Source organism: Argiope bruennichi, chromosome 2 (assembly GCF_947563725.1).
Source record: "Argiope bruennichi chromosome 2, qqArgBrue1.1, whole genome shotgun sequence".
Classification (NCBI taxonomy): domain Eukaryota; kingdom Metazoa; phylum Arthropoda; class Arachnida; order Araneae; family Araneidae; genus Argiope; species Argiope bruennichi.
In genome coordinates this window covers 82,567,550-82,580,523 of record NC_079152.1, presented here as the reverse complement: position 1 = coordinate 82,580,523, position 12,974 = coordinate 82,567,550, and positions in this window count along the sequence as shown.

Genomic DNA, 12,974 nt, shown 5'->3' with positions numbered 1-12,974 from the left:
GGCATATGTCTTTATGATTTTCAACAAGTGGTATGAAGGAATACAAATCTGGTAAACATGATTTGAATGTTGTATTGAAGTCACACAGATAAAAAGGATTCAAAATTTAATAAGAATAAATTATATGAATTAAGAGTCAAGATGGAGACTTTTTTTGCGGTGGTAGGAGGGTGTTATGAGATTAAATAAAAATTAAAAAAAACCAAGGTTTCGCAGTAAAATATCTAGTTTGGAGGGTAAAGTAAATATTTCTGTAAATGCCATGACAAATATCTAATTTACTTTGTTGTATAATGCCCAGTTTAGATTGTAAGAGAATTCTTATTTTCTTCGCTAAGAAAAATTTTTATATCCTGAGCCAGTAGTAGCACATGTTGAGAAGATTTTTCAAAGGAATGATTTATTATATTCTCATGATTCATAGATAAAATGGATCATATTACAATTCATGCATAAGCAGGCGATGAATCACCAATGATTTTTCCGATATCACATTTACCACCATTTCCTTAAAGAATTATATTAGCCTTGAAGAGATAAAAAAATATTTGAATAATAACCAATTAACGTTTTTAGCTGATTAATAATGATTAATGTTTTTTCATCATAATCATATTATTTGCAATAAACAGAAAACAATGGCGCTTTCAGTCATTTCATCCTTAACGGGGGAAAAGAATCGAATCATGCTACTTTCAAGAACAGTAATGATTTGTTAAGTTTTTTTTTTTTATCTCGATTATGGCTCTGATTTTGTATAATTATTCGATTATTTGTGATTTTTAAGAACACAAGCACTTTATCGAAGCAAATATCACAGAGACAAAATAGTCCGGATTTCATTATTGGCAGAAAAACGTCAGTAAAAAACATACACTAGGCAGAAGTAATGTCTCGTATTTCTATAAAATATCGATATGCTATAGGTGTTAATGGTGCAACTTAGAAACTTGAGATTCTAAATATTGTTGTTGTTCAGATGCTTTTGTAAAGAAAGTGCCAAAATATTTGAATTGTATCGTCGTTAAATATTGGTATTGAATATTTTAAAACCCTAGGTTGTTTAGTATTTAGTTTATTAAATAAAATAAAATAGCAGTAATTTCAAATTGAAGTATACGTAATATTCCGCTGTAAATAGAAAGGTTGGTGCAAGCTAAGTTTTTGGTCAGCTTATAAAGTAAATGACTTAAAGTTACTTTTCAACAACAGGCTTGCCTTTGAATTAAAATGGTTTATGTTTTTATTTGTTGAATAATATTAATAATTTATTTTTGAGAAGTAGATAAAGTGTTTCAAAAACGATATATATTTTTTACAATCAAGGTATTTTCAACCATTATATTCAACATTCGGTATTATTTTTTTATTTCTAACACAAACTTTCTTTTCAGTAATTTTTATAATAGTGACAAATTGCACTAGAAAAATAACTTATTGCATTCAAAAATAGCAAAATGCTCTAAGAAAGAAATTATACAAGATCATAATAATTTTATGCTATTAATATAAGCCATGAAAAGAATGCTCTTAATTCTCTGTTAGCAATTTACACATTCAGTATGTATCTAGTAGTTGTTTTAAAGTATTATAATTTGAATCTTCCTTAAAGAAAGCTACTTTACTCTTTTAAGACTATTATTATATTTAGTTAATAAGAATACCGAAACCGCATGAGCATATCATAGAATAGATTTTTAAACCCACTAGGTACAATTTAATACTATAATTTAACGCTTTGCGCTATTATATCGAGGCTTACTCTTATTTTGAAGGAAGCCCCTTTTTCATATTCATTTCATTGTCAAATAATTATTATAAAAATTATGCAAAAGCAGAAAATATTACATTAATTTTTGGGAATAAACCTATAATTATATTTTTGAACTTCCAACTACAGAAAGGAATCTATAAACTCTTATACATAATTAAGAATCTTATCCGTTTTTGGAATGCAAAGAATTGTGTCTAACAGAGAATAAAGTATACAATTTATACTTAAAATCCATTGCTAAAGATTACTTTTTTTACAGAAATAGACAATGCAATATTAATATTTCAGTGAATGGAAGTCTAGCTAGAAATAAGCGTTCAGCTATTTCAGCTAACTACAAACAGCTGAACGTATGTAAATGAGAGAAACGTAAAACGTAAATTTAAAACGTTTATATTTTTTTGTTTTATGCTACCTTATTTTGAGATAAACTAAAAAAAAATTCCTGATAAGCTTAAAAACTTATGAAATAATTTTCAGTCTCGATTTAAATATGCATGGAAATATTAGTACCTACTAATGTAAATCAAACGCGTATATTATATATATATATAATTATAGATTAAATATTACATAATGAACTCATTATGTAAATAACTGAAATGAATGTAATCAAAATTGTTTTAAATGAAATTAAATACGATTTTTTTTTCATGAATCCCCATGCAATTTACTTTTTAAAGTTTTAATTACTAGTGGGAGAAGCTTAAAATATAAAATACTTAGTTCTCGAAAATAGTTCTAAATTAGCACAACAACAAGAGAAGTATAATGCTTCCGTTAGTTGCAAATATTTCAAGATAGAACATTTAGCTATATCTCCTTTAAGTGCTAAAACGAAGATAGCGGAGAATTTAGTGAAAAAATTGTATCTGAAGAAATGTGCATAAATCTGATTATTAACAATAATCTGAAACGAATAGCAACTCTTCTTGTGGGGAATTAATTGAGTTAGAGATTTTACTTAAAAAGATTACATAATAAAAGAAAATGAGATGCAAAATTGAAAGACTTCACCAATTTAGTATTAAATGATTCTTTACACTTCAGAAAATACGAGAAAATCCAAAAATATATTATAACTATTACTATAACTATTTTATCATTAAAGTGTAAAGATGTGTCAATCATTTGGTATTCATCCCACAAACACTTCCCGAAACCGTTCTAATTTTTCATAAAATATATCAAACACAAATCATAAACTCTTAAGAGTCAGTTCCAAAAATAGTTTTCTTTTTTTATGAAATATGGAGGCACTCTCCATTAGTGCCCATTTGTCAAATTTATTGGCGAGAATTATTTATCAGTTGGTGTTTGATAAGACAATTTATTATCACTGTGCTTATGTAACAACCACTAAATTTAGTAATAAATTCCTTAAATATGCCAATGTTGTCTCATTCTATTATTCTAATTCAACATTAAATAGTGTAATATAATGAATATTCAAAGAATCACTATTTTGTTTCCTAATCAGAAATTTGTTTATATTTCATTTTCATCTTAAATTGACTTGTCTGAATGAAAAATTTTGGAAATTGAATCCATCAAACTATAATAAAATATCATTTAAAAATTTTATAGGCAAAATGGAATAAAAATTCATATTAATATTAGTCCCGCTCTGTTGGTTTCTAGATCTCTAGTGCTATTAAAAATAGTTGCCAATTTCTCAATGTCATTCTATATTTTATATATATATTTTATAAGTTTATGATAACACGGACAGTGGCAGATTAAAATAGTTTATGGCACGGGTAATGTCTGCGGGATTTGGTCTTTTAATAACTCGTCAATTTTGTTTCGCATATTTAAAATTTTTTAACTTAAGCAACCTATTTTTTTTATTTTATTAATTTAGTGAAAATATGTGTCACTATTTATTGATTTTTTAATATGTAAATCATATAAAATGACTTAAGTGATAAAATTTAAAAAGTTAACCAGAATTAATAGCTAATAACTTTCTTACATACAAATAAAAGCAATTAGTATGAAAAATTATAACTAAAACGATACATTTCAAATAAGTTTAACATCTGAAATTATTTTAAAGAACTGTCAAATGTTGCAGAAAACAATCGATTAACAATTAATATATTCCAATATGTTATAAAAAGTAATTACGAGGGTAAGTTAAAAAATATTAACACTTTTAACATAACCCTTCTTACATTATGCCCACTTACATGTTTTTTCACTTATTTTGTTCTTATACTGCTGTAATAATGTTATAAAAGTTTGATTCCAAGTTCTCCGTTTTTCTTCATTTTGTTGCAGAAAAATGCCACTCCTTTCGACATTTGCACCAAAGAGAAACAAGGAGGGATGATCAAATTCTTCCAATTGGAGGGTCTCAAAGCTTCCAAAATTTATCATAAGATGTTGCCTCACTAAAGGGAAAGTGAATTATCATATTGAAATGTGTTTTTGCGGATCGAAATCCTTTTTAAGTGGCTGAAACTAGTGCAAATCAGGATGCAGGACGGCAATCAACCTCCACTACAGATGACAACATGCAGCAAGTTTCAGAGATGGTTTTGGAATAGAAATACATGACTGCCCAATGAATTTCTGAACCTTTGACACTCTCCGATTCGAGGATTTGGATCACTACTCGTTGCTTCTTTTCGGAGTAAATTTCTAGTGGATAGGCAATTATCTGTCTGAAACAGAAGGAAGGACCAGTAGGACTTAAGCTTTTAAAATTTTCTCGCATAATCTCTAATAAAAGAGTTATCCCAGAAAACGCCTTTCAAGGCATTGGCGTTCAATAGTTACGAAATATCCACCTTTGGCGTGGATTTAGCATTTTTATTTAATGTACTATGAGATCATTGGGTCATGTTTTGCGATTAATCCTTGGCAAGAGGTAATATTGTCCGAAAATCATTTTTGCGTTTTAGGTACGCTTTTCTTCCATCGATTGAAACAAAAATTTGACACTAAATTACACTTGTAATAAAAAAGTGACATACCAAATTTGATGTACTTAAATCAATTTTTTTTAGTTATCGCGCTTACAGGCTTTGGAGAGTACAGAAAGACAGACGGTTAACCACTTTTGAAACAGATCATACAGTCAATTTGATTTGTGTCTATACTAGAGATGTTAAATCTTGGTACCGAATTTTTTCTACCTAGCTCTCGTCATTTTGTAGTTATGTTCATTTATATTCAAACTGCCGGACAGACGGACTTCCTCTGATCAGAATCTCCTCAAAACTTCATAAAAATTCTATAAATTTGCTGTGAAGACTATATACCAAATTTCATACGTCTAACTCAAAGCGTTTTTAAATCTTTGTCATAGACAAACAGGAGGACATTCCCCAAAAATTTGCTTTTTCTGACTTGGGGAATTCCAAAACGTGGAGATTCGTCAAAATCTTGAATTCGAATTTTTTTTTTTAACGATTACTATACTTTTTTTTATTTCGTATACGAGAAAATAAAAATGTTGGGATTTGGATTAATTTTCTTGCCATTGCCACAATAGTATAACGATAAAATATCGAAGATATTTTATCGTTATACTATTATATCCATATACTGAATACGCGGGCAGTAAAAAATTGCGAAAAGTATAGATAATTTTGACTCACCTAATTACATTTATTGTTTGATTATTTTAATAATTAATTGCCCATACACTCTGCCTCCTTATTAAAAAATTTGTATTTTAACAAATTTATATATTTGGCAACTAGACTTGCAACATTTTTTTATCGATCTGCGTGAAACTTCCTGCACTTTTGCAGCAGCCTATAGTCTGCGTAGTTGAAAATCCACCACCGAACGCAATACACTGGCATTAAAAAAAACATTCTTTTAGATACGATATGGGATCACCCAGGTTAATCCATTTTCAGAAACTTCTAACAGAAATAAAGTTCTAATACATACGAAATATCCGAGAACTACTCAAGAACTAGTATAAAAGCTAAGCACTCCGTTAAGGGCAAGTTTCCACTCCATCCTTTTTACTGATGAAACCATTTCTCTTTTTTGTATTTTGCCGTAAACTACTGACACAAATTACCAGCGGTATCTTCAGATTCTTCTTCATTGCTTTTCCAACAATTTGCTCCCCCACTCGAAGATCAGAAATAAGTAGAAGTGAAGTGAAGTGATGACGTCTGATACTAACTTTCTTTCAGATATGAAATAAAAAAATGGCGTCTCGAAAACATCTCAGCACTTACATTGTTCCATTAGCAAAAGAATCTCCATTTGTAAATGACAAGAGTGTTTACAGAAGAAGCAGCGGACGATGAATTGATACCAAGAGCGTAAAAAGTTCGGAAATTGAATTATTTAAGGGAAGAAAAAAAAAAAAAAGAGAATTTTTGTTATAACTTTTTTTTGCTTAATTTCCAGATATTTCAATTTTATTACTATTGTGATTTTTTTATTTATTCATTGATTTAATCTATGATAAATGTATAGAAGTTAATGAATGCAGACAAAGAATTTACACATTGTCTACGATAAAAATAGTATATACATCACTATAATACATCTTAATAGTTAGTACAATAGTAGTACATCTCTACGATAAAAATAGTATATAAAAATCTGTATAATTTTTAGCAGCTTCAGAAATTTCTCGGGAACGATCAAACTATAGCGACGTGAAAAAGTAATAATATTGCATATTATGATGGGATCCATTTCTAGATCTATGTTGTTACATCTCAAATTTCTAGGTTTTTGTTTAGATTTTCAGAATCAACTTCTGAAATAAATATTGCAAAAAAGAGCTATTTTATTATTTCATCTTAAAAAGCAAAGAATTTTTTTTATTGATATCACTTGCTCGGCAACTTTTAAAAAATTGTTATTATTAAAATTTATTCTAAAAACGATTGATAAAACAAAATTAATCAAAATTAAAAATCAAATCAAGTTTATTGTTTTATCAACTATTTCATTCGCACATTTTTGCTACTGTAACAATAACAATGAGCCATTGTTTTCTTACAATAATAAGCAATATGGCAGAATTTTGGCTTTCTTACGTAGTATAGAGGAAGTAATAGTAATCGTCAAAAAACTCGAAATCGAGATTTTGACGAATGTTTAGATTTTCCTGAATTCGAAAACACATTTTTGGAAAAGGTCCGTTTATCTGTGACAAAGATAAATCAAAAACGATTTGAGCCAGAGGAATGAAATTGCCGATTCCTGTCGAATTTTGAGTAAAATCTGTCCACATGAAGTTCTAATATAAGTTAATACGATTACTATAAAACGAAGAGAACAAACTAGATAAAATTCGCTACACAAAGTGTAGACACCGACTAAGTTTTAAACAAAATCCAAAAAGTCTATCTGTTCGTCTATCGGTTTGTACTTACAGTAACATGTAAACTCGCGATAATTAAGAAACGCAGTGACTTAAATATATCAAATTTGGCATGACATTTTGGGACTACAAGTGCAGTTTTTTTTGTCCACTTTTTGTTTCAATTGGTTATGAAAAACATGTTTAAAGCACAAATTCGATTTTCGGATACTATTAATACACGCCAAGAATTATTCGCCAAATCATTCGCCAAGGATGACACGATAGATTCAGTAAAATTGCATTCCGGCCAAGAGTTAATATTTTGTAATAATTGCACGCCAATGTCATGTAAGGTGTTCTTTGATATGACAAGGTTATTAGAGAGTATGCAAAAATTTTGAGGAGATGTATCCTGCTGGTTTTACTTTCGTCATTTATTGCTTAGCATGCAGACTTTTTAATATGCATGCTCAAAAAATTATGTTAGTTTAATTACTATACGATGTCTCATTTAATTCACATAATTTTTTTTTAAATGATCCTATTCAGTAAGGAAAAATGTTGCACCTTTGATCGATTTTCAAAATTTTTTAGAGGCTTCATATATAAAATCACAATTCCATTTCGAATGCTTAACTCTACATTATTTTGCATGTATTATACATATTTTTAAAAAAAGCAATATTTTCAGTCAAAATATTTTTAATTATTTAAAAAAATCTTTGTATCGTGAGGAAAAGTACAGCACTATGTTCTTTTTATTACATAATATAAAACAAATGTAAATAAATGCGAGTAGGCCATATAAAAAAAAGATCTAATAAGAAAATGAATTTTATTCTCACAATTTGATAATTATTTTGATTAAGTCTCAAATTTTTATAAAGAGTTCGTAGTGTTTAAAAGGCTCGTTCCTTGTAAAATATATTCATTATATTACTACCTAATAAATGAGAAAATATTTTTTGAACTTTAAAATTTGAAAAGAAATTATTATCACTATTTTCAGAATTCATTTTTTTTTCTCCTTAATCTTTTTATTCTTGTCGTTAAATAAGCGGAATTTGTTTCGAATCTCTTTCTCTATTTTATTGGAGAGCTAAAGGAGGTTATTTGGTTTGGATGCCTGGAAGGTTCATTTTTCAAGATTGTAAGTGATAATTTTTTATTTAAATTTTGGTTATAAGATTAATTGATTTAAATCATTGTGCTTATGAATTATTGTGATTATATACAGACGAATGTACTGACCGACAGTCGATCCCCATTGGACAAAATTTTTTTTCAAAATTTGATAATCGATATTTTAGATGTTAAAATTTGGCACACAATTTTATTTGTTAAGTTCTTGGCGTTATGTAATAGTTGAGTTCACTTATATTCCAATAGTTAAACATGCAGACTTCTTGTGAATGCATTTCGCTCAAAGTGTTTGTGAATTATCGTTTTCACGGATGTACTTTTAACTCCAAAAATGCGTTTTTTTTTTTTTAACTTAGGGATGTCTGAAATGTGGAGATGTGTACAAATTTCGAGATCGAATTTTCTGTCGATTACAAAACTTCCCCTATACTTCCTACATAAAAAAGTAAGAACGATTAATTATTTAATACTTTTTAGTACACTAGTAAAAGCGCTATAATTTTTATTATTTTCAACTTTTTAATTTTAAATAGATTTCACAATTTTTTGTTATAAATACAGCGCACTCAAGAATATCCGGCTCGCGACTATCCTGCCTGTTTTTTTTGTCGCAATTAAATGAGGAAGGCCAGGTGTTTGGCAACATTGCCAAAGCTTTGGAAGCGGGCATGTGCTACGATCCTCCAACATATCGTGTGTAAAATATAAGTTGTGACAGAGAAAGAACAGCGTTCTATTCGTTATTCATTGCTTCGTCAATGTGTAACGAATCTCAGTTGTTGCCGCTTTTCCTGATTATGACTGCACAGAAGGTATAATATCCCTAAATTGTTTTTGTGGTATGCTTATTAGTGTTTTTTTTAAAGTTACCACAATGAGAAATGAGGAATTTATGTTAAAATGTGAACAGTTTAACTTAAATTTTCACAAACAATTTAACACTTAATTATTCTATAATAAATTCTTGAAACGTGCATTGCAGTATATAAACTACATTCTGGCTTTCTATTTTAAATCGACACGTTACGGCAACGGTTTCTATAATTCACCGAACCGCTGTGGCGTTTATATTCTATGTGGCTTGAGACACATGGAGGACTTAATACACGATAAGAATGAAAATATGCATTACAGCAGTGAGCATTAGTATAAATACTTTGCCTTCTGGTACTGATGGACAGAGAACGCCTATCTTGCCCTTCCACCACATTTGGCTAGATACTCGGGAGTGTACTATATTATAGAATCCTTACATTATCTTTTCACAGATTCACTTCGAGTTGGCTCCTTTCAAAAGGAATCGAAATTTAGTGAAATGAATAGGTTAAATGATAATCGCGTTCTAAAAATATTAAGATATTTTATTATCATCGGCAACTCAAAACTGCGCAAAGTTTTTGTATTGTTGTGTTTCAGGAAAGAAGTGAAAAATCAAAAAATTGTATCGAAATAAATCCTAATTAAAAAAAAAACTTTGTGCCAATTTCAATCACACCATATGACGTCCTTTAATTAGAGTTAAAACCTCGGTCACAAGTCTAATTATCTGGCGTACTTCTAATGAGATCTTTAAAACTGATTCAATTTCAGCTAAGTGTAAAGGAGCTACTTGCTTTCCTCATATTATCTTGACCTCTCTCGGCGATTAAAAAAAATGTTCTTTAATTAAATTCTTTAAAGAAGTAAATGACCCCAATAATAGAAAGAATAACAAAAATTTATTCTATCGGGATATTCAAACTAGATTGAGAAGCCTAGATAATGCATTCCCTATTATACATTTGTCAGAAAGTATTCCCATTGAATAGAAGGGAAATTCATGCATTTCCTTGCAATTCACTGGAATAAATTCAAAAGAGATCTAGAATTATAATTAATCACAGAAGTATCGCCTTTTTATAATATGTACTTCTGATTTACTGAGTGAAAAAATTCACTTTTCCGGGTAGCTTGAAGTCTCGGTGATTGGCGATGAAGTCTCAAATTCGGAGTTGAGAATTCCAAATTTGGAACTTGATTTTATTGAAGAACTGTCCTGTAAGTCGACCTGGTTCGCGTTGAATTCGTCAGGATCAAATGTCCTTCCGTTGGTGTGAGGGGAGCTTGGAGAGAAAGATAACGTTTCAAGTGTTGTTCCTGTTATTTGACAGCGGTTCAAAATTACGTCCCGTTCCAAATTCGCATAAATATAGCTTCAAAATGGTATGTTAATACAGATTAATTGCTAGTAGTTATCATTACAAATTAATTTATGCTGATAGCATAGAACCCTGAATTTACTAGACAGCCATCTCAACCCTATTTGAAATTCAAATAAATTCTCTCTTCTCGTATCCAAACTTTATTTAGAGATTATTCAATAAATTTTAAGTGCAGCAATTTTTTTCTTGAAAGGCATTATTTCGTGCTGACGACAGTTATTTTCTAAAAGTTTCTTTAAATCTTCGTAAATATTTAAAGTTCATTCAAAATAAATGATGAATAATACTACTTCAATGATTAGAGTATCAGCAAAAGTATTTTAAGCAACCTTTTCCTGCTTACTTTTCTATTACTGTACAAAAAGTTTAAATATTCAGTTCAGTGAGATTTACTGAAATGTATTTATTATTAATCAGATATTTATTTTAGTTGTTTTTGATTCAAATTGTCACAAATTATTGCCTCATATGAAAAATAGAAATGTTTTCTTTTCACATATCTGAGTATTTTTAAAATACCATACATTCTGTATTAAGCTTCGACATATAATACAGAAAAACGAGTTTATATCTCGCATCCAAATTACATCCATCTATTTAGCATGGTACATTTATGAAGGCTCATTTTCACAAGCACACGAATGGATGATGGATCGATTATCAGTATTAGTGTATATAACATTTAGCAGTTGCGTGACCGATTGGAAAAAACATTTGAAAATTTAAATCTTCGATTTATATCTTTCCAGATGCGAGATTTCTTTAAAAAACTGTAAGATACTTCAGCCTATATCACGACAAAAGAGCAGAATAAATCGAAAATTTCCCTTCAGTGGTTTTATTATGAGATTTTATAGGGATTTCTTTAACACGTGTCTATTTAGGCACGAGAATTTTAGGTATCTTTAAATGAATGCGATAAGCATTAGGGGTTTTTATCTCTTCTCTGGGAGCATCAGAACCTGCTGAAAAACGCATTTTTATATAGCGCGTGTATAATTAAGTAAAAAATGGAAATTGGATCAGGAAATAAGGGAACTTTTCAGAACGAACTTAACAGAGGCTAAATTAAGATAAAAATTAGGAAATGAATTTGGATTTAAATTAGATTATAAAATATCATTACATATTATATATAATATTTAGAGAGAGGGAGAATAAATTAACTTACAGAATTAGACCAAAATTCAATAAATCTTCAATTTTAGAATAAAGATCATAAACTAAAATTCATCCATCTAGTTTATTATGTTTTTGGTTTTTCGCATTCTCATATGACGAACAGACTGATTTGCAGACATTTAACCATTTAACGGATTTGGTGTATATTTAATATAATATGAAATAATACATCAGCTTCCATCTACTGAGCTGGCGTATTTTTGAGCTATCGAATTCAAATGTAAAGAGCAAATTGAGAAATTATGGTGTCCAACATGTAACGCTATACTATATACTAGGATAGACTATGATTACAATGTAAAGAATAAATTGAAATTCCGCACAGAGCGAATTTCGGTCAAGATTTAATAAATATCAATAATCTTAGTATAGAGTTAACATACTAAATATTATGCATTGCGTTTGGATTATCGTGTTCATGAAAAGACTTACAGATTCCATAATACAAAAAAGTTATTTCTAAAATCAAGGAAATCTAAAACATTGCAATTTTTGAAAATATTTGGAGATCATTTTTTATTTTTATTTTTTATAATCATAATATTCTTTGCATGTAAATATATATCAGAAAGTTACAAGAAAGAATTTCCTCTATTTTGAAAGAGTAATATTAATTTAAATGTGCGTCAAAGGAGGAAAGCAAAGTTCAAATAAACTCTGCTTTTATCGTTTGAAATCTCAGAAAAATAAATATCAAAGTACAGAATTTATAAATCGTCAGAAGTCAGGAATGATAAGCAATATATCGACCGTTTTCAAGCCCAAATTTAAAAACGTAACCGTTATTTCGAGTGAACTCCTATTTTACAGCTGAGAAGACAAATATTTATTTTGTTAATTAAATACACGCTAGAAATACTTTGATACAAGAACAAACACTTTAATTTCAGATTAAAACTAACTTAACTAAGCTGAAAATTAAAAAGTAATTTTTTTTTATCTAAACAAGACTATGGTGTTGAATTGGTATTTTAAATAAAATCAGTTCTCAATTGCAACTTTTTCATGTAATTTGTATTAAATAGTATTTTAAATGAAATGAAAATAGTAAAATCAGTTATTGATCAGAAGTAGAAAGATTACATTTTAAAATAAATTTGCGAAGAATTAAAAACAAATTTATCTAATTTTAAAAGAAACGCACAATATAAATGATTGTATAAAGTACCGGACTCAGCTGCCTTTATATGTATATTTTAAAAATGTTTCGGATTTTTATAAAATCATTATTTTGTAGAATATTGTTTGATATTAAAAAAAGTTAAAAGTTCAATAGAAATTAAATTTTCTGTAATAACTTGTATTATACATACAGCAATTGAAATGATTAAAATTAAATATTCTTCCAATACAAAATTCACACGTTTGTTTTAATCATTTG